This window comes from Mustela putorius, unplaced genomic scaffold (assembly GCF_011764305.1).
Source record: "Mustela putorius furo isolate JIRA1106 unplaced genomic scaffold, ASM1176430v1.1 tig00000151_pilon_pilon_pilon, whole genome shotgun sequence".
NCBI classification, from domain to species: domain Eukaryota; kingdom Metazoa; phylum Chordata; class Mammalia; order Carnivora; family Mustelidae; genus Mustela; species Mustela putorius.
The window spans coordinates 13,599,951-13,622,149 of NW_025421296.1; the positions used below are offsets into that span (position 1 = coordinate 13,599,951).

Below are 22,199 nucleotides of genomic sequence, written 5' to 3' on the forward strand. Positions count from 1 at the left end.
GTGGAGCTGTTGGCATAATGCACTTTATTCTCAAGCTGCACTGCTGGGTACTGCCAGCTCTCCACACTCTGCAGACCCCTGCCCCACCAGGCCATAACATGCACTGAATGAGCTGATCCAAGCTGTGTCACATATCCGATTTGTGTGTACCTTGGTGGTTCCAGACACCCAGTTCCTAAGGATGTAACCTAGAGGTAGCCTCTCCATCATGGTGTTAACCAGCTAGTTTGCTCAAAGCCTTCAGTCTGTTGTCCAGGAGAGAGCAGGACTCCACTGTGGGGGCTCTTAAGAGTCTTGAGTTGTTATTCAATTAGTGAGGATTCCATGCACAAATTCTTTGAGGGTATCCTCACTGATTCATTGCATAAAACTATCAGAAGAAATCTTGGTCCAGAATGGATCACCAAAACAGTCCACAAGCACAGGCAGATGTGAGAGCTGACATCTTCAGGCTGCAAGAGCTGTGGTGTTAAGATAGGCCACAGTTCCCTCATACTCTTGGTGGGTCTTGTCCTTCAGGTTGGAGAAGATCCAATACTGTCTGATTCCACTTTTACTAACATTGGCCATGTTTGTAAAATTCTTACCTAATAAACAATTTATGACGGTCTAAAAACAAACACAAACCATAAGTGACTCTTATGTCCATCAACAGATGAATGGATCAAGAAGATGTGGGTAGGAGAAGAATCAATGAAACAAGATGGGATTGGGAGGGAGACAAACCATAAGTGACTCTTAATCTCACCAAACAAACTAAGGGTTGCTGGGGGGGAGGGGGTTTGGGAGAAGGGGGTGGGATTATGGACATTGGAGAGGGTATGTGCTTTGGTGAGTGCTGTGAAGTGTGTAAACCTGGTGATTCACAGACCTGTACCCCTGGGGATAAAAATATATGTTTATAAAAAATAAAAAATTAAAAAAAAATGGGACTACCATATAATCCAACAATCCCTGTTCTGGATATATATCCAAAGGAAATGAAATTAGTACCTCGAAGAGATATCTGCACTTCAATGTTCATTACAGCATGATTCACAGTAGCCGAGATCTAGAAACAATCTAAATATCCATTGAGATGAATGGATAAAAAAAAAAAATTGTGGTATATATGCACTATGGAATATTATTCAACTTTAAAAAAGAAGACATTGCCATTCTTGCAACATCATGGATGAAACTAAGAGATATACCAGCTATAATTGAACTTATTTGCTTGTTATTAATTAACTTTCTTTAACTTATATAGTAGCACATGGTAAAAAATCTCAAACACTGTACACATATGACAAAATATGTACCTCCCTTCACTTCAGACTATCAGGCACCCAGGCCCCCACCTCAAATGTAAACAATGTTTTCAATTTTTTTGTGTATTGGTTTATGAATTGGTATTTTGTATTGGGCATACAAAAATCTAGATCCACAATTTTATATATATTTGGGAGAATATTATGCATGCTAATATGCTTCTTGCTTTTTCACTTGAAAGTATTTCTTGGAGATCATCCTATACAACAGAGACATAGGGTGCTCAAAATGTTTTATAGATCAGTTATCATTTTTCAAATGCAATATCAAATAATATTAGCTTCCAACTTTCTACCTGAAAGGTAGGTCTGCAGTCAGCTGAACTGCCTCCACCCAAGCCATAGAAATAGCTCTGTTCACTCAGGTGGAGACAGGTCAGGTGCTTCACTTCACCCTACAACTGAGCAACTGAGAAATTGTCAAGTGACACAATTAGCATAGTTATTTGTTACTCTCTGCAGGGAGCAACCAGGGGTGGAATCCAATCAAAACCTTCTTTTCCTTGTTAGAAGAGAAAGGAACAAATTTCTAATACATGTATGGAGACTAAACTATCAATATGAGAAAGCAGGATTTTTAAGTAAAAAGAGATTTGCAAATGCTATGGATTTTCCAGTAGTACAGAAATAAAGAGTAATTTTTGAAAGTGACATAGAGACCTGGCACAGCTTGTATAGTGCCAAAATGGTCACAGTCTTAGTCCCCTGCTCCCAAGAGAAGAAATAATCACTGTCAGATGGTGCCAAGAGCTTCAGACACCTTTTGAGAAATTCCCTAAGGAGTTTTATAACAAAGTTGAAGTGCTAGATCAAAAAAGCACCCAAAATTTAGTTTTCAAAAATACTTTGAAAGGCTTTCAAAGAAAGTCTCTTTGAAAGAGATAAGTGTCTCTCCTAAAAAGTTGTACTGATTTACACTCCAAGCCAAAATATATGTAAGTTTCTGTTTTCCATATTTTGACAACAGGGTGTGTATTTTTAAAATGTGATATATATATAGATATCTATATACAGATAGATAGATATAGATTTAGGTAGATAGAAATAGTTTGTAGAGTTCCAAAATTACCCCATTACCTTTTTTATTATTATTACATTAAATTTATTAATATCAAATATCTGAATCCTAACCCACTTCTGGATGAATTTGCCAGTAAGAGGCAAATCAATCAGCACCTGGAAGTTATAAGGGCAGTCCTCAGTTACCAATATGAAATGAAAATTGATCCCCTTACAAGGCAGAAACAAGGTTCTGAAACAGAAAAAGAAACTTTCTGGATGATAGAATTCTGCTTCAAGACTGTAAAATAGGAAAGTTCTGCTTAAAATTGGAACTTCCTGGACTGCCCTATCAGTTTTAGACATGCCATCCTTTATAATTGCATGTGCTGATTCCTTAAAGCAAATCTGTCTTTCAAATCTATCTTCATAAAGGAAATCAACTTAAAACAAATCTATGATATATATATATATTTCTCCAGAGAAGTACAACTAATTGGAGTATATATCTAATCTACTGGTTCTACTTCTATGGAGAATGCTGACTGATACAAGTATTAATGCAAACTGAAATGGAAAACAAAATGTACGCATTCAGTGAATTAGAACTGAATATATGCATTGATGTCTGTGAAGAAGCTAAGACATATTAGAGTTCAAGTGATCAGTTATCAGATTATTTTTTGTCTTTGTAATCTTCAGGAGTTTTTTTAATCAAATCACAGATTACATGGCAAAACTGTTGCAAAATCATTTCTGATTTCATCTAGTAGTTTTTCATTTTCTTAGATTGTGTTTCTTTAGACATTGGAGAACTTGCAATTGTTATCTAGTTTTCTTTTTCTAAATTCTGGAATAAAATGTACCATATAATATATGTAATTCTGGTTCAAAATACTGCAAACTGAGCTCAGTTTTGAGCTGAGGTCCTACGTTTTGGTGGCACTCTGCTTGTGATCACTAAAGACTTGTGGAAACATCCTGGATTACACTTCAGTGATTCCATCTTCTTGCATGCTGGCAAAGTAGCAGAGAAATGAATAGATACATTGGTTGCCACCACTTTGAGATGGGCCTTAAAAAAAAAAAACAACCTGCATAATGTCTGATTTAGAAGAGTAAACACCACTATTAACAGCAGCTTTTAATGAGCTATCTGACCCACTTGTCATTTGAAGTAAATAAAAGAACAACTTTTCACATATCCAAAGGTCTGACTATATTTAAATAGCCTGTGTAGGTTGAAAGAATTAAGGCGATCATTCCATGGACATCAATTATGCTTTTTATGCTATATAGAGAGCCTATGGTTCTATTTCTCTGGATAAATATGTATTATAAAATACATGAATATGAAATTTTCTTTTTAAATAGGCTCTACACCCAGTTCCATGGGTGTAGCAACATGGGGCTTGAACTAAGGACCTTGAGATCAAGACCTGAGCTGAGATCATGAGAGGGGCAGTCACCCATCTAAGCCACTAGGTGCCCCTATAGGAGAAATTTTTTAAGGAATCAGCTCATGGGGTTGCCTGGCAAGTCAAAATTGATAGGCAGGCCAGCAAGCTAGAAACTTGGGCAGAATTCTTCTATTTTACATTCGCGAAGCAGAAGCTCTTCTTACAGACACTTCAGTTTGTTCTCTTAAGGTCTCTGACTGACTGGATGGGGGCCCACCCACATCACTGAGGGCATCTCCTTCCTTTAAAGTCACCCAATTGTAGATGTTAATCACATAGACAAAATACCTTCACAGCAACTACCATAACACACGTAAATGACTTTGATCACTACTTTTTTTTGGGATAAATAGATGAAGTTCAGTAACATGCAGTTATAAAAGTAGTTGAAAGTTCAATCCAAACAAGATTAACTTTTGAGTCTGATTCTCCCTAAAGATCATCTATGTGAGTGAAATATATTCAATAATGATGCAATTAATCATGTGTCGCTTATGTAAGATGACTAATTTTGTGGAAGTCAGCTGTGTGTCATAAAGCTATACCTAATCACAAAGTGAGCTTGAGTTTAGCTCATTGCACCAAGTGGAGATTTGGCAACATCTAAGTAATCTAACTGAAGATAGCCATACTTTCTAATTTACTCATCTGTGAGTAAACTTATGTAAATGTGTGAAACCTAATCTCAATGAATAAGCAAATGCCAATCAACACCAACAAGCTTGAGCATGTAGATAAGTTTGAAGGCAAAAATTATGTGGCCCACAGAAGCTGAAAGAATAACATGCTTCTGACTACTGTAAGAATCAATGAAGTTAAAATTTTGTAGATTGGAAGGATAACAGATTATCTTGCTAGGCTCTTTCATGTTACAGCCCAGGATACTGATGCTTTTAAAATCCCACCCATACCTTCTGACTCTGAGTCCAGTGCTCATTCTGTTATGCCTCAGTGTGTTTCATGCGTTGTTGACAGTCTGATCAGACATCTTTTGTGTGTGCTAAGGGTTCTGTGATGAGAACAGTAGAATTAACCATTAAGAACTTCACAAAACAGGTCAAATTTTCCACCATACAACTGAAATCAATACTAACATAGACATAAGCCATTTCCATTTTCTCCATGGGGATTCTCTATAACCTAACATACCTAGGGCTCAAAATTTTGGCTTAAACTGCTAACACCATGGATACAGAATTACATTAATGACAAATGAGAGTATTTATCTTACCACAAGAGCCTTCAAAAAAATGGGATATTTTCCCCCCTCTCTCTCCTCATCACCATGCTTTTGGTTTATGCATGCTACTACTTTATTTGGAGTCATTGTCAATGAAATATATTTCTTTTCTCAGGATCTCTTTCTGCTCATAATAACAAAGAAATTAAAGTAAAAGATTTATTCAGTATCTAAAGTCCATTTAAATACTTTGTGCACTTTTCAGTGTCACATTCCTTTTCAAATTTCAAAAATGCTTACATATTGTCCATATTTGTACCCTTAAGTTTATAGTGTTCACATTACAAGCAACTGTTTTTTTTTCTTTCTTCAAAGAAAATTTAGATAGTACTGAAAAATAGAAAAGAAAATACATTGTCCTATTCCTGAAAGTAAAACACTAGTAAATATGACTATTATATTGAGCTATGAAAAGAGCCAGATTCTCAGGGCCAGAAAAATGTTAATGGCAGGAGTGGGGTGCACAGAGGCAAAGACTCTCACCCAGATACTGACCATAGGCTCAGATGTATGTAAGGCAGTTTATGAAGGGATTTTGCACCACACTAAGGGCTTGCGTATTATGTTTTGAACTGTGTGGAATCTTCAGAGTATTCTAGATATTCTAAAATATAAAATGGAAGTGATGCCAAGGTTGTTTCTGAAAGCATAAAACTTTCCTTGCTTAAGGTTCATAATACATATAATGTAATTAATAGCCTTATTGATTCACTTTAAGATTTATTTTCATAAAAAGGAAAAAATCACTTTCAAAGAAAAAAGTACAAAGGAATAGTTAGAAAGAAACTAACTTTCTAGCTTTAGAGATAAATTAGGTAATAACTCCTAATAATATTTATTACAAGTAAACAGAATTATCCATACTCTTAAATTGCAGAATGATTATTTGCTCTTATCAAAAAATCATTTTCTTTGTTAAATAATTCAGTGGAGTTGTAAAGACAACATTCTCTGGAGTCTAACTGCTTTGGCTGAATATTGATTAAATTGAATAATTTAATCTATCCAACCAACACTACCCTTGGATCTAAGCAAGAGAGGTTCTGATCCCAGCCCCTACATCAGGTACAACACTCTCCCACTTCAGAGTGCTTTCATTTGGGAGTTCTAAGTTCTCTGATATCTGGGATTGGTTTGCTCTGATAATACCATCTGTCCAGTATGGGCCTTGGTATCCATCTCTCTCCTTCAGCAGACTTTCTATCCCCACTGTGTGGGAGGTGACCAGATGCCCAAAGACCTTCAGGCCTACACCTACAGCTATATTGCTAAGCCTTAGTTCATAGGGGATGTCCTGGCTAGTACGTTGCTTCTTTTGCATATTCATGCAAGATTGGGCCACCAGATAGTACTAACATGTTGATTTTGGATGACTTTCAAATCAGACACAGGATGAGTCCAGATTTCTGTACTACTTACTAATAATGGTATCATTCCTACCCTGGGCTTGAGCCATGTGTGGGGTCCCACACATCACTTGATCCATCTGTGTTTCATCATAGGGCCAATCTGGTTGACAACGCCTTAGGGGAACAGGAATTATTTTACTTTTTACTATCATCTATTTATTTATCCATCTATCATCTATCTATTTATCTATCATCTATCATCTCCTATTAGTTATATTTTTCTGGTGAACCCTAACTGACATGTGTTGCATAACATAGAGGTTTTAGGAGTTATCTCTGAATTTGATAGAATTTAGTAATTTCCCCAAATGACCAAAGTTCATTACATGTGAAGATACCAATTCTCCTACGTAAGAGTGAACTATGCACAGGGTGTAAGAAACCAGAAACTTGAAGTGAATGTGAAGAGAAGTATCTGTGTTTTCTTGCAGACTGGAGTTCTCTCAACCATAAACATCCTAGAATTCCAGGGTAAATAGAGCAGTTCTAGATACTGAAACTTCAAGAAAATTATTAGGCTCTTGTCTTTTCAAACAGTATAACTTGTGTTTAACATGCTATGTGTTGCCTTAGAATACAGCTGTTTTTAAATGGGTATGTTGAAAATACAATCAGGTGCACAAGTTTACTTTTAGGCAGGACACTGTAGTCACAAAACATGTTGTCATTTAATTCTATGCTGCACATTTCTACATTCTCATTCTCTAAGATAATGTTAGGAATCTCTAATATATAACACAACAAGCAAGAGATCCAGTTTTTCAAAAAGTGGTCTTCCTAGTTTGCAAATATTATTAGAGCCACTGTACCAAGAGGTTGCTTAGTCAGTTAAGGATTACAGCTTTCCTTGCTCAGGTTTCTGAGATATAATTGACATATAAACATTTTTGTAAGTTCGGGATGTACGACATGATGCTCAGGTAGAGGTATATATTGCAAAATGATTGCTACAATAAAGTTAGTTAACATCTATTTCCTCACACAATTATAATGTATGTATGTGGTAACAATATTTAAGACCTACTCTCTTAGCAATGTTCAGACTGACTGTAGTCACCATGCTGTGCAGTACATCCCCAGAATTTATTCACCTTTAAACTGGAAGTTTGGACCCTTGACCAGCATCTCCCCATTTTCCTCACTCTGTAGCCACCCTTCTATTCTGTTTCTTTGACAAATTTGGACATAGATAAACACAAACAAAGAGACAGAGAGAGAAAAGATAATGCTTAATGAATTTTGGAACAATCAGAACATGCGCATTTTAATCAAGTATTCTGAAAAATCTTGTAATAAAGTCATAAAAGAAAGTTGAGAGTAACAAAAATACGTGCTTTCATTTTGCTAAAGGTTTTAACAGAATGCAGTTTGAGACAACGCAAGAATATCACCTAAATTTCAACTGAAGTGGTGAAGGAAACCAATTTGGGGTGAATAATGAGCCTCGTGAGTTGGATGCAATGAATGGAGGAGCCAAAGTCTGCAAGAAGGAGAGCTGCAGGGGTGTCCGCTGAGAAGCCGCCACCTAAAATTGTTCCAACTTAAAATGTAGGAGGTTTTTAGGAGGATTAAGTAGCCATATCTTAAGAGCAAGATTTCAACTGTTAGTTTGTTTTTCACAACTGTTTTCATTACCTCTCATGTTAGAAAAGAATTTTCCCTAGTTGGCAACCACTGGTCCAGAGCATGAAAATTGAAAATAACTTTATTACATTCCAATAAAAGTTAATCTTTTACTTACTCATAAGTTTGGAAAGATCACTTCATCTTTCTGTGCTCCATTTCTGCAAATATAGGATGATGTTTATAATAGTAAAGACCTCAGAAAATGGACTTCTGAAAAATTAAATAAGATAAACCATATACAATTATAACCTCAGTCCATGTGCATAAAAACCTAAATATATATTTTAGTTGGCTAATAATTTTCTAAATAAAGAACTAAATGGTAGCTCTTAATTTCTGTTACAACCATGAATTTCTTAGTTGATTTTTCAAAAGCGTCATGAAGCCTAGGGTTTTAGTACTGTAAATTGTAGGTCTTTGGTTTCTTATAAACAGGGAAATTCCATCTAGTTATGGAGCTGGTGTGAGAAGTTAGTGATATTTTGTACCTATGGAAATTACTTGGCGCATCTAATTCATAGATGCTATTGTGGTTATGCTTCAGTTCTGCATGTACTGAGCTCATTGTGATACCAGATAATTTTTAGGGAAAGGAGCTGAGTCCAGAATTGCCCTTGAGAGACAGCAAGTTGTGATTTTGAGGGGGGATCTTCTCCCAACTAAGGGCTCAAGGTACATGAGATGCCACCATTCTATTCTATGTTGTTCTTGGAGACATAAAATATGACCCTCTCATGCTGGCTTTAAAGATTTTAATTATTTATTTGAGATAGAATGTGAGGAAAAAGAGAGAGCACGAGAGAGGGGAGAGTCCAAGGGAGAATGGGGAGCCCAGTTTGGGACTTGATCCTGGGACTCTGGGATCATTACCTGAGCTGAAGGCAGCTGCTTAACTGTCAGAGCCTCTCAGATGCCCTCATGTTGGGTTTAAATGGTCACAGTAAAATCATTTAGACTATTTCAGTATGTTTTACTATTTTCCTGTTTTCCACTTGGGAATATCTGTAAAGCTGCTGTTTTCTGGTGAGTCATATTATCTCTCCAATCTTATTCCCTTCCTTATTGCAAGTCTATGTCATATATTTACAAATACTTGATGCCAATAATATTGTAAAATAAAATAAAATAAAATAAAAACCCGAAAAACAAAAACAAAGAATTTACCCCTACATAAGGAGGTAACTTTCTAGACTTTTGTAAAAATATTTCATTAAAGGAAAAGGTTCCAAAGTAACCAATGCCATTAACTCAAACTTTTTCTAAATGAACAAAATCAGAGTTAAATTATTTATGACAAATGTATGTAGTCCAGGGTCTGCAGCGCTGAGATTTAGGAGTGTCATGACATTCAGAATCATTCCCAGGGGTGTGTCCTTGCCTCAAGCCTTACTGTCCATGTTTGTATCTTGCTTCCAAGCCTCCTTCTATCCTTGTGTTGGATCCCATAAACCACAGAGTGCTCTTCCAATAAATTCTGAAGCTAACCAGAATCCACTGCTGGATCTTGCAACCAAGAATAATGATTGATATAACTTCTTAATCTGTTTAATTTATCAGTTTTTCCTTGATCACTTAATTTCTAGATGCATTTTTTTAAAAAGTTAACATTGGTTATACAAGCAATTACATAAATAAGTTTTGTGGGTTTTATAGATATACAACCATTAGTACATTTTCTAGGATAAAATATCTCACAGTCCAAACTCATTTTGCGAACAACTTTTGCAAAGATTAGTTGTTTTTTCAGTTGGGAGTTCCTAAATCATTAGCAGGCAGAATTTTCCTTTTAATACCAAGAAAATTCACCGTACAACAATATTTTTTTTTTTCACAGCCAAGCTTTCTAACTATCAAACTTCCTAGCTAAGCTTTCTTCTTCAAAAGCCTGTTATTATCCCAGTTAAGGAACTATATATAGGAGCTCCAATTTCCATCATATTGATGAAATGTCAGCTTTTTCAGAGAATAGGTTTTCAGTAATCCAACTAGTTATGGCTTGAGATTAAAAAAAAAAAACTATGATATTTCAAAATAAAAGACAAGAAAAAATACTTAAATCCTTTTGCCATATTATTTTGACAGAGCATACTTACTTAATGGAAGGTTTTCACCAGAAATAATAGTTTCCATCAAGGCCATTTGTTATGCTCAAACTGTAATTAGTTTGGATTTGCTATGGTTCATATCTCATTCTCTAATTTACAATGAAAATTATGACTGGAATTTAAAACTTTCAAAATTGTCCTTTGAATTTTGTCTTTGCCTCTTTCTCAGAGAAGAAATTGTCTTTAAAAAGGATGGTTTAACTAGAAGCCTAACATGAATGCAAAGTTGTAAAAGATTATCTCAAGGTTACATAGCCAGTGAGTGGCAAAATCAAGATCTGAATATAGACCTTCTGCTCCAAGGTAATATACTGTTATTAGCAAGACACAGTCTTTCTTAAGTTATCATCATTTCAGAATATATTCCTGGGAACAAATTCCTGAAATATATCATAGAAAGTTATCCCAATTGCTTTCTTCATGTTTATCTGAATGTGTGAGGTGATTTTGAGTTCCTCTACACCCATACATAGGAGAGCTTGTGTTAGAAAATTCTAAGGCTATTAATGTTAAAATCAACTAAAAACTCAAAATTCAATTTAATACTATTTTATTTAAATCCAATTAGCCAACATATAGTACATCATTAGTTTAAGATGTAGAGTTCAGTTAATCATCAGATCCACAAAACACCCAGTGCCCATTACATCACATGCCCTCTTTAATGCCCATCACCCAGTTACCCCATCTTTCCACCCACCTCCCCTCTAACAGCCCTCAGTTTGTTTTCTATAGTTAAGAGTTTCTCACTGTTTATCTTCCTCTCTGACTTCTTCCCATTCAATTTTCCCTCTCTTTCCCTTATGATCATCTGCACTGTTTCCTATATTCCACATATGAAACCGTATGATAATTGTCTTTCTCTGGTTGACTTATTTCGCTCAGCATAATACCTTCCAGTTCCACTCATGTCAATGTAAATGGTCAGTTTTCATCTTCTTTGATGGCTTAGTAATATTTCATTGAATGTATGTATGTGTGTGTATGTATGTGTGTATGTGTGTGTGTGTGTGTGTATAATGTGTGTATGTGTATATATCTCACATCTTCTCTTTCCATTCTTCTGTCAATGTACATCTGGGCTCTTTCTACAGTTTGGCTATTGTGGACATTGTTGCTATAAACAGTGGGGTGCAGGCATCCCTTCAGATCACTACATTTGTATCTTAGAGGTAAATACCTTGTAGTACAATTGCTGGATCATAGAGTAGCCATATTTTTCACTTCTTGAAGAACCTCCACACTGTTTTCCAGAAAGGCTGTACTAGCTTGCATTCCCACCAACAGTGTAAGAGGGTTGCCTTTTCTCTGCAGCCTTGCCAACATTTGTTGTTTCCTGACTGGTTAATTTTAGCCAATATGACTGGTGTGAGGTGGTATCTCAATGTGGTTTTTGATTTTTATTTCCCTGATTCCAAGTAATGTTGAACATTTTCATGTGTCTATTGGACATTTGTATGTCTTCTTTGGAGAAATGTCTGTTCATGTCTTTTGCCCATCTTGACTGGATTATTTGAAAGAATTAATAAGATCAATAACCCTTAGTTAGACTTACCAAAAAGAAAAAAGAAATTACCCAAATAAAAAATCATGAATGAAACAAGAGAGATTACAATCAACATCAAAGAAATACAAACAATTAAAAGAGAATATTATGAAAAACTGTACACCAACAAATTGCACAATCTGGAAGAAATGGATCAATTTCTAGAAACATATAAATTACTAAAACTGAAACAGGAAGAAATAGAAAACCTGAACAAACAGATAACCAACAAGGAAATAGAAGCAGTAATCAAAAAACTCCCAACATATAAGTCTAAGGCCAGATGGCTTCCCAGGGGAACTCTACCAAACATTTAAAGAAGACTTAATAGCTACACTTCTGAAGCTGTTTCAAAAAATAGAAATGGAAGGGAAACTTCTAAACTCATTCTATGAGGCCAGCATTACCTTGATCTGAATACCAGAAAATACCCCACCAAAAAGGAGAGTTACAGATCAATATTCCTGATGAACATGAATGCAAAAATTCTCACTGAAATACTACTCAATAGAATCCAACAGTAAATTAAAAAGATTATTCATTATGACCAAGTAAGATTTATTCCTGGGCTGTAAGAGTGATTCAATCCACAAATCAACCATTGTGATATACCACATTAATAAAAGAAAGGGCAAGAACCATATGATCCTCTCAATAGATGCAGGAAAAGCACCTGACAAAATACAGCAATCTATCCCTACAGTGTAGGGATAGAGGGAAAATACCTCAATATCATAAAAGCTATGTGTGAAAGACCCACAGTGAATATCATTCTCAATGGGGAAAACTGAGAGCATTCCCCCTAAGGTCAGAAACACAACAGGGATGTCCACTCTCACCACTGTTGTTCAACTTAGTACTAGAAGTCTTAGCCTTAGCAATCAGACAACAGAAAGAAATAAAAGGCATTCAAATTTACAAGTCCAACTCTTACTCTTTTGTTTAAATTTTTTATTAACATATAATGTATTATTTGTCCCAAGGGTACAGGTCTGTGAATCATCATGCATACATATTTCACAGCACTCACCATAGCACATACATCCCTAAGGTCTATGGCCCAGCCACCCTATTCCTCCCCTAAACCCACTAACAAACCTCCATTTGTTTCTTGAGATTAAGAGTCTCTTGTGGATTGTCTCCCAATCCCATCTTGTTTCATTTACCCCAACCCCCACAAGCCCCTGCCCTGCCTCTCAAATTCTTCATATCAGAGAGATCATATTATAATTGTCTTTCTCTGATTGACTCATTTCGCTCAGCATAATACCCTCTAGTTCCATCCACATCATTGCAAATGGCAAGATTTTGGTTTCTTTTATTGCTGTATAATATTGTAATACACACACACACACACACACACACACACTACCTCTTCTTTATGCATCCATTCATTTGTTGATGGATATCTACACTCTTTCCATGGTTTGGCAATTGTGGACATTGCTGCTATAAACATTCAGGTGCACGTGTCTCTTTGGATCCCTACATTTAAATCTTTAAAACCTGAGCTGAGATTGACTGAGCCACCCATGTGCCCCTATTTTTAATAACTTAGGTACAAAAGATATTATTTGAACCTCATAAACTAGATAATAGAAGTAAAGAAATATTTAGCAGTATAAAATAACTCTGCACAGTACACAAAAATTAAATGAAATGAGTAATGGAAATAATAAATTACATGTATTAAATACTTGGAAGAAATGGAAATGGTTACCATAAATCTATGACACCCATAGATTTATGACAGCCCCTTTTCTTCACCAGACACATAGAAATACACACAGACACACACATACACATGTAAAATATCATCACCAGATCTTAGAGTGAAATGCTACCAAAATCTTTAGGGAACTGATGGTTCTGGTGCTATTCAAACCATTCCAGAACATTAAAAAATACTTTCTAAAAAAAGTACTTTCTAAATTTTTCATAAAATGAGGGTGATAATGAGTTAAAAATCCACAAGAAATAATAAATTTAGGAACGCCTGGGTGGCTCAGTTGGTTAAGTAGCTGCCTTCGGCTCAGGTCATGATCCCAGTGTCCTGGGATCGAGTCCCACATCGGGCTCCTTGCTCAGCGGGGATCCTGCTTCTGCCATTCTGTCTGCCTGTGCTCGCTCTCTCCCCCTCTCTCTCTCTGATAAATAAATAAAATCTTAAAAAAAAAGAAAAAAGAAATAATAAATTTAAAAAGTAATGTATAAAGAATAAGTAGCCTTTATTTCAAGGATATCAAGGTATTTTCATTTGAAAAAATATATCCACTTAAAAATCTATTATAATATTTACTGTATTATTATTAAACAACAGAAAAATGTAGATTTTCATATTGAAAGTTTTAAAATTTACCATCTATTTTAATTAAAAACTTTTAAGTGACATATAAAGATTTGGAAACATTTTAAACCTAGTAATACATACCATTAAGTATTGTACATAATGAAGAAACATCAGAAGCAGTCTCATTAAAGTTAGAATCAAGATATGGATACCTGTATTCAATTTTATTTAATCTTATATATTATTTTCAAATTAATAATGTATCATAAAAAAATCCCAGGAATAAAAACTGAAAGTCTTTTTGCAATTAACAACAAAATAACAATCATAAAATATACTAGAAGCAAATACTTTATTGACAATACCTACAAAGGTAATTCAATACTTTGGAATAAACTTACTTAAGGATAAATACTTAGGCAAAACCAAGATATGTACAGATATCATGTGTGCCAAATCTATAGGGAGAAAATTCTTCATGTGCCCAAGAAGTAAAAGTGAAGACTCAATGAAAGAAAGAGGCAGGCCATGTTCTTGGAAATAGCCAACTCATAAAACCCTTCCTCATAAAACTTTTTCCTCACGAATCTCTGAATTTAGTGTGCACTCTGATTCCCATTTCCTGCACTTCTAGCTTCCAGCCTGTAGTCTCCCCTGTGCAGTAGCATTGATATTTGCAGGTTAACTGTGAATGGGACCTCCTCTCCACTGAGACACTAGCAAGGAGCCCCGGAGTGAGGATAAGCTGTTGGAAAATCTCAGAAAGAGTTTGGTGTTTAAGATTTAGATGATCTCAAGGGGGAGAAGTTCCATGTTGATTAGTGTGATTGTGCTAAGTTGACATGACCTTCAAAGGACCAGAAAGGAGAATGATGGGGATGCTGGTCCTTTTCTGCACTGCAGACTAGCTGGCAGGAATTTCCTCCCACATCCCCCCCACACACATAGCTCCTGTGTTTTTAATTTCCAAACAAATGACAAAAAATTAGACCACAAACCATTAATAAATGAGGACCTGGTTCTATTTTATGTGACTGCACAATTTCTCTCAGGTTCTAATCACAGGCACATAAATGTTAAGCACCTAAGTACACCTAAGTGATAGTTTATAAAAAACCGAGGCAACATTAAAACTGGATTGTGTGTGTGTGTGTGTGTGTGTGTTCCAGTAGACCTGTGGTTCTCAGGGGGATCACCAAAGAAGATCTTGTAAGCACAGAGCCCATGCTCTGCTTCCTATTTTCCAATGCCTTGTTCCTGCCCGCCACCAAGTGGGTTTCCCTCTCCCACCAAGTGGGTTTCCCTCTCATCATCTCAGTCTCCAACCCCTGACATCAGCTGTGTACCCTACAATTCAATTCAATTCTGAAACTAACTACAGGTGAAGGGTTCAGTTCCATAGGACTGCTCCCACTTCAGACACTAATCCGAATTCCTGGGCCTCTTTTATTCTTTATAAAATGGTGGTTGCTACAACCCCATTCCTTTTTGCTAATTTACTAGAATGGCTCACAAAACTCAGGAAAAATAATTTACTTACCATAACTAGTTCATTTTAAAGGATACAACTCAGGAACAGCTAAATTGAAGTGATGCATGGGCCATGGAGGATGGAGTTTGGCCGGTCTGGGCTCATCACCGTCATAACACCTTGATGTGTTAACCAACCAGGAAACTAACCCTGAAACTGAATCATGTTATTAAGGGTTTTATGAATGTTCAATTATGCAGGCATGATTGATTAAACGAATTCATCTCCAGTCACTCTCCCCTTCCTAGAGGAGATAGGAGGGAGATAGTTGAAAGTTCCAACCATCTCATCACATTGTTAGTTCTTCGGGCAAACAGCAGCCATTCTTGAAGTTAAGTAGGGGCCACCAGCCACCCATTATTTTGTTAGCATACAAAAGAGATTCATTACAGTAGAGTTTCCAAGTCTTTAAGGAGTCAGGAACAAAAATCAAATATTTCTATATTTTTTAACTGTAGTGCACTCTTTGTGGGCTGATATGGCTATTATTTAATCCAGGTTACTGTTATTTGAAATAATGTTGATTCCAGGGCATTTTAGTGCCCTTCCTGATCTCTTATTGAAGTCTTTGGCTTAAATTCTGATTTGTTTGACATAAGTATGGCTACTCCAGCTGTCTTTTGATGTCTATTAACCTGATAAATGATTATCTACCTCCTCACTTTCAATTTGGAGCTGTCTTTGGGTCTAAAATGCACTATATCAATTGGTCTTGTTTTTTACCCATTCTGATAACCTATGTCATAGGGTAGTTCTATTTTCAACTTTTTGAGGTCCCTCCATGCTGTTTTCCAGAGTGGCAGCACCAACGTGCATTCCCACCAACAGTGTAGGAGGGTTCCCCTTTCTCCGCATCCTCACCAGCATCTATCATTTCCTGACTTGTTAATTTTAGCCATTCTGACTGACATGAGGTGGTATCTCATTGTGGTTTTGATTTGTATTTCCCTGATGCCGAGTTATGTGGAGCACTATTTCATGTGTCTGATGGCCATCTAAGTGTCTTCTTTGCAGAAATGTCTGTTCATGTCCTCTGTCCATTTCTTGATTGGATTATTTGTTCTTTGGGTGTTGAGTTTGCTAAGCTTTTTATAGATTTTGAATACTAGCCCTTCATCTGATATGTCGATTGCAAATATCTTCTCCCATTCTGTCAGTTGTCCTTTGGTTTTGTTGACTGTTTCTTTTGCTGTGCAAAAGCTTTTGATCTTGATGAAGTCCCAATAGTTCCTTTTTGCATTTGGCAATGTTCCTAGGAAGAAGTTTCTGCAGCTGAGGTTGAAGAGGCTGCTGCCTGTGTTCTCCTCAAGGATTTTGATGGATTCTTTTCTCACAATGAGGTCTTTCATCCATTTTGAGTCTATTTTCATGTGCAGTGTAAGGAAATGGTTCATTTTCATTTTTCTGCATGTGGCTGTCCAATTTTCCCAACACCATTTGTTGAAGAGGCTGTCTTTTTTCCAGTGGGCATTCTTTCCTACTTTGTCAAAGATTAGTTGACCATAAAGTTGAGGGTATATTTCCGGGCTCTCTATTCTGTTCCATTAATCTATGTGTCTGTTTTTGTGCCAGTAGCATGCTGTCTTGATGATGACAGCTTTGTAATAGAGCTTGAAGTCTGGAATTGTGATGCCACCAACTTTGGCTTTCTTTTTCAATATTCCTTTGGCTATTCGAGGTCTTTTCTGGTTCCATATAAATTTTAGAACTTCTTGTTCCATTTCTTTGAAAAAGAAAAAGGATGGTACTTTGATAGGAATTGTGTTAAATGTGTAGATTGCTTTAGGTAGCATAGAAATTTTCACAATATTTATTCTTCCAATCAAGGAGCATGGAACATTTCTCTATTCCTTTGTGTCTTCCTCAACTTCTTTCATGAGTACTTTACAGTTTTCTGAGTATAGATTCTTAGCCTCTTTGGTTAGGTTTATACCTAGGTACCTTATGGTTTGGGGTGCAATTGTAAATGGGACTGACTCCTTGATTTCTCTTTCTTCTGTCTTGTTGTTGGTGTAAAGAAGTGCAACTGATTTATATGCATTGATTTTATATCCTGACACTTTACAGAATTCCTGTACAAGTTCTAGCAGTTTTGGAGTGCAGTCTTTTGGGTTTTCCACATATAGTATCATATCATCTGTGAAGAGTGATAGTTTGACTTCTTCTTTGCCAATTTGGATGCCTTTAATTTCCTTTTGTTGTCTGATTTCTGAGGCTAGGACTTTTAGTACTATGTTGAATTGCAGTGTTGATAATGGACATCCCTGCCGTGTTCCTGACCTTAGCGGAAAAACTTTAAGTTTTTCTCCATGGAGAATGATATTTGTGGTGGGTTTTTCATAGATGGCTTTGATAATGTTGAAGTATGTGCCCTCTATTCCTACACTTTGAAGAGTTTTGATCAGGAAGGGAAGCTGTACTTTGTCAAATGCTTTTTCAGCATCTATTGAGAGTATCATATGATTCTTGTTCTTTCTTTTATTAATGTATTGTATCACATTGACTGATTTGCTGATGTTGAACCAACCTTACAGCCCTGGAATATATCTCACTTGGTCTAGGTGAATAGTCTTTTTAATGTGCTGTTGGATCCTATTGTCTAGTATTTTGGTGAGAATTTTTGCACCTGTGTTCATCAAGGATATTGGTCTGTAGTTCTCTTTTTTGATGGGATGCTTGTCTAGATTTGGGACCAAGGTGATGCTGTCCTCATAAAATGAGTTTGGAAGTTTTTCTTCCATTTATATTTTTTGGGACACTTTCAGGAGAATAGGAATAATTCATCTTTAAATGTTTGGTAGAATTCCCCCTGGAAGCCGTCTGGCCCTGGGCTTTTGTTTATTTGGAGATTTTTGATGACTGTTTCAATCTCTTTACTAGTTATGGGTCTGTTCAGGCTTTCTATTTCTTCCTGGTTCAGTTGTGGTAGTTTATATGTTTCTAGGAATGCATCTATTTCATCCAGATTGTCAAATTTGCTGGTGTAGAACTGCTCGTAGTATGTTCTTTTAATTGTATTTCTTTGGTATTGGTTGTGATCTCTCCTCTTTCATTCATGATTTTATTTATTTGAGCCCCTTATCTTTTCTTTTTGATAAGTCTGGCCAGGGGATTATCAATCTTATTAATTCTTTCAAAGAACCAGCTCTTAGTTTCGTTGATTTGTTCTATTGTTTTTTTTTTGTTGTTGTTTTTGTTTTTTTCAGTTTCTATTTCATTGATTTCTGTTCTGATCTTTATGATTTCTCTTCTCCTGCTGGGTCTAGGGTTTCTTTCTTGTTATTTCTCCAGTTCCTTGAGGTGTAGGATAAGTTTGTGTACTTGAGACCTTTCTTGTTTCTTGAGAAAGGCTTGTACCACTATATATTTTCCTCTCAGGACTGCCTTTGTTGTGCCCCACAGATTTTGAACTCTTGTGTTTTCATTATCATTTGTTTCCATGAATTTTTTCAATTCTTCTTTATTTCCTGGTTGACACATTCATACTTTGGAAGGATGCTCTTTAGTCTCCCACATATTTGGGTTCTTTCCAAATTTCCTCTTGTGAATGAGTTCTAGCTTCAGAGCATTGTAGTCTGAAAATAGGCAGAAAATTACCCCTATCTTTTGATACTGGTTGAGACCTGATTTATGACCCAGGATTTAATCTATTCTGGAGAATGTTCCATGTGTACTAGGGAAGAATGTATTTTCTGTTGCTTTGGGATGGAATGCTCTGAATGTAGCTGTGATGTCCATTTGGTCCAGTGTGTCTTTTAAGGTCTTTATTTCCTTGTTGATCTTTTGCTTGGATGATCTATTTCAGTGAGGGGATGTTAAAGTCCCTTACTATTATTGTATTATTGTTGAAGTATTTCTTTGATTTTGTTATTAATTGATTTATATAGTTGGCTGTTCCCATGTTAGGGTCATAGATATTTAAAACTCTTAGATCTTCTTGTTGGACATACCCTTTGAGTATGATATAGTGTCCTTCTTCATCTCATATTATAATCTTTGGCTTAAAATCAAATTGATCTGATATAAGGATTGCCACCCCAGCTTTCTTTTGATGTCCATTAGCATGGTAAATTTCCCACCCCCTCACTTTAAATCTGGAGGTGTCTTTGGGTCTAAAATGAATTTCTTGTTGGCAGCATATTGATGGGTTTTGTTTTTTCATCTATTCTGATACCCTGTGTCTTTTGATTGGGGACCTTTAGCCCATTTGCATTCAGGGTAACTATTGAGAGATATGAATTTAGTGCCATTGTATTGCCTGTAAGGTGACTGTTACTGTATATCGTCTCTGTTCCTTTCTGATCTACTACTTTAAGGCTCTCTCTTTGCTTAGAAGACTGCTTTCAATATTTCCTATAGAGCTGGTTTGGTGTTTGCAAATTCAGTTTTTGTTTGTTCTGGAGGCTTTTAATATCTCCTTCTATTTTCAATGATAGCCTACCTGGATATAGTATTCTTGTTGCATGTCTTTCTCGTTTAGTGCTCTGAATATATCATGCCAGCTCTTTCTGGCCTGCCAGGTCTCTGTGGATAAGTCCACTGGCAATCTAATATTTTTACCATTGAATATTACAATGTAATTTACCATTGTATATTCTCATCCTGCTGCAGAGACAGAGCCGACAGTAAGCTCGCAGCTCGGGGTGACCTTGAACCGGTCGCAGGCTCGGAGAGCTCGGAGCACGGCCGGAGGTCAGGCAGACGGGAGTAACTGGGCGCGGTTCTCTGAGCGCGCACTGAGGAGTGCAGCCCTGGGCTCTCGGCTCCTCCGGGCCCGAGACCAGGAGGCTGCCATTTGTATTCTCCTCCTCCGGAACTCTACGGAAAGCGCTTAGGGAAAAAAAGCTCCTGAAAGCAAACCCGAGCGGATTACTCATGCCGGCCCCGGGTAAGGGCGGTGCAATTCCGCCTGGGGCAAAGACACTTGAGAATCACTACAACAGGCCCCTCCCCCAGAAGATCAACAAGAAATCCAGCCGAGAACAAGTTCACCTACCAAAGAATGCGGTTTCAATACCAAGGAGAGCAGCAGAATTCTAGAGGAGGAGAAAGCAAAGCACGGAAATCATGGCTTTTGCCCTGTGATTTTTTTTTAGTCTTGCGGTTAATTTAATTTTTTTCTTTTTCATTTTATGTTTTTTTTCTCGCCTTTGGGTAAAATTTTTTTTTAACTGTTACCTTTTTCTTTTTTAACAATTTTTTACTAGTTTATCTAATACATATATTTTTTCTTTTTTATATTTTTCTTAGGTGTTTTCTTTTTTTTAAATTCTTTTCTTTTTTTTTTCTTTCTTTCTTTTTTGTCTTTTTTTTTTCTTCCTTTTTGAACCTCTTTTTATCCCCTTTGTCCCCCCAAACGATTTGGGATCTCTTCTAATTTGGTTAAAGCATATTTTCCTGGGGTTGTTGCCACCCTTTTAGTATTTTACTTGCCCCCACATATACTCTTCTCTGGACAAAATGACAAGACGGAAAAATTCAACACAAAAAAAAGAACAAGAGGCAGTACCGAAGTCTAGGGACCTAATCAATACAGACATTGGTAATATGTCAGATCTAGAGTTCAGAATGACAATTCTCAAGGTTCTAGCCAGGCTCCAAAAAGGCATGGAAGATATTAGAGAAACCCTCTCGAGAGATATAAAAGCCTTTTCTGGAGAAATAAAAAATCTAAAATCTAACCAAGTTGAAATCAAAAAAGCTATTAATGAGGTGCAATCAAAAATGGAGGCTCTCACTGCTAGGATAAATGAGGCATAAGAAAGAATTAGTGATATAGAAGACCAAATGACAGAGAATAAAGAAGCTGAGCAAAAGAGGGACAAACAGATACTGGACCACGAGGGGAGAATTCGAGAGATAAGTGACACCATAAGACGAAACAACATTAGAATAATTGGGATTCCAGAAGAAGAAGAAAGAGAGAGGGGAGCAGAAGGTATACTAGAGAGAATTATTGGGGAGAATTTCCCCAATATGGCAAAGGGAACGAGCATCAAAATTCAGGAGGTTCAGAGAATGCCCCTCAAAATCAATAAGAATAGGCCCACACCCCGTCACCTAATAGTAAAATTTACAAGTCTCAGTGACAAAGAGAAAATCCTGAAAGCAGCCCGGGAAAAGAAGTCTGTAAAATACAATGGTAAAAATATTAGATTGGCAGCTGACTTATCCACAGAGACCTGGCAGGCCAGAAAGAGCTGGCATGATATTTTCAGAGCACTAAATGAGAAAAACATGCAGCCCAGAATACTATATCCAGCTAGGCTATCATTGAAAATAGAAGGAGAGATTAAAAGCTTTCAGGACAAACAAAAACTGAAAGAATTTGCAAACACCAAACCAGCTCTACAGGAAATCTTGAAAGGGATCCTCTAAGCAAAGAGAGAGCCTACAAGTGGTAGATCAGAAAGGAACAGAGACCATATACAGTAACAGTCACCTTCCAGGCAAAACAATGGCACTAAATTCATATCTCTCAATAGTTACCCTGAATGTTAATGGGCTAAATGCCCCTGTCAAAAGACACAGGGTATCAGAATGGATAAAAAAACAAAACCCATCTATATGTTGCCTCCAAGAAACTCATTTTAAACCCGAAGACACCTCCAGATTTAAAGTGAGGGGGTGGAAAAGAATTTACCATGCTAATGGACATCAGAAGAAAGCAGGAGTGGCAATCC

At 36.6% G+C, this 22,199-nt stretch overlaps 1 long non-coding RNA gene across 4 annotated transcripts in view; it reads right to left on the reverse strand.

Annotated features, from left to right (window-relative positions):
* Positions 1–22,199, reverse strand: part of LOC101683796 — a 40,018-nt gene that overhangs the window by 12,273 nt on the left and 5,546 nt on the right. Inside the window, exons 2-7 of one of the 4 annotated variants that reach the window (XR_201443.3) lie at positions 15,526–15,672; positions 8,160–8,254; positions 6,450–6,532; positions 4,681–4,778; positions 994–1,062; positions 14–609 (exon numbers count right to left, since the gene is read on the reverse strand). This is a non-coding gene — a long non-coding RNA (uncharacterized LOC101683796). Of the gene's footprint in view, positions 1–13; positions 610–993; positions 1,063–4,680; positions 4,779–6,449; positions 6,533–8,159; positions 8,255–15,525; positions 15,673–22,199 lie in introns of those variants that run through there. The other 3 variants (XR_001177695.2, XR_001177696.2, XR_001177697.2) reach the window with 3 other exon arrangements.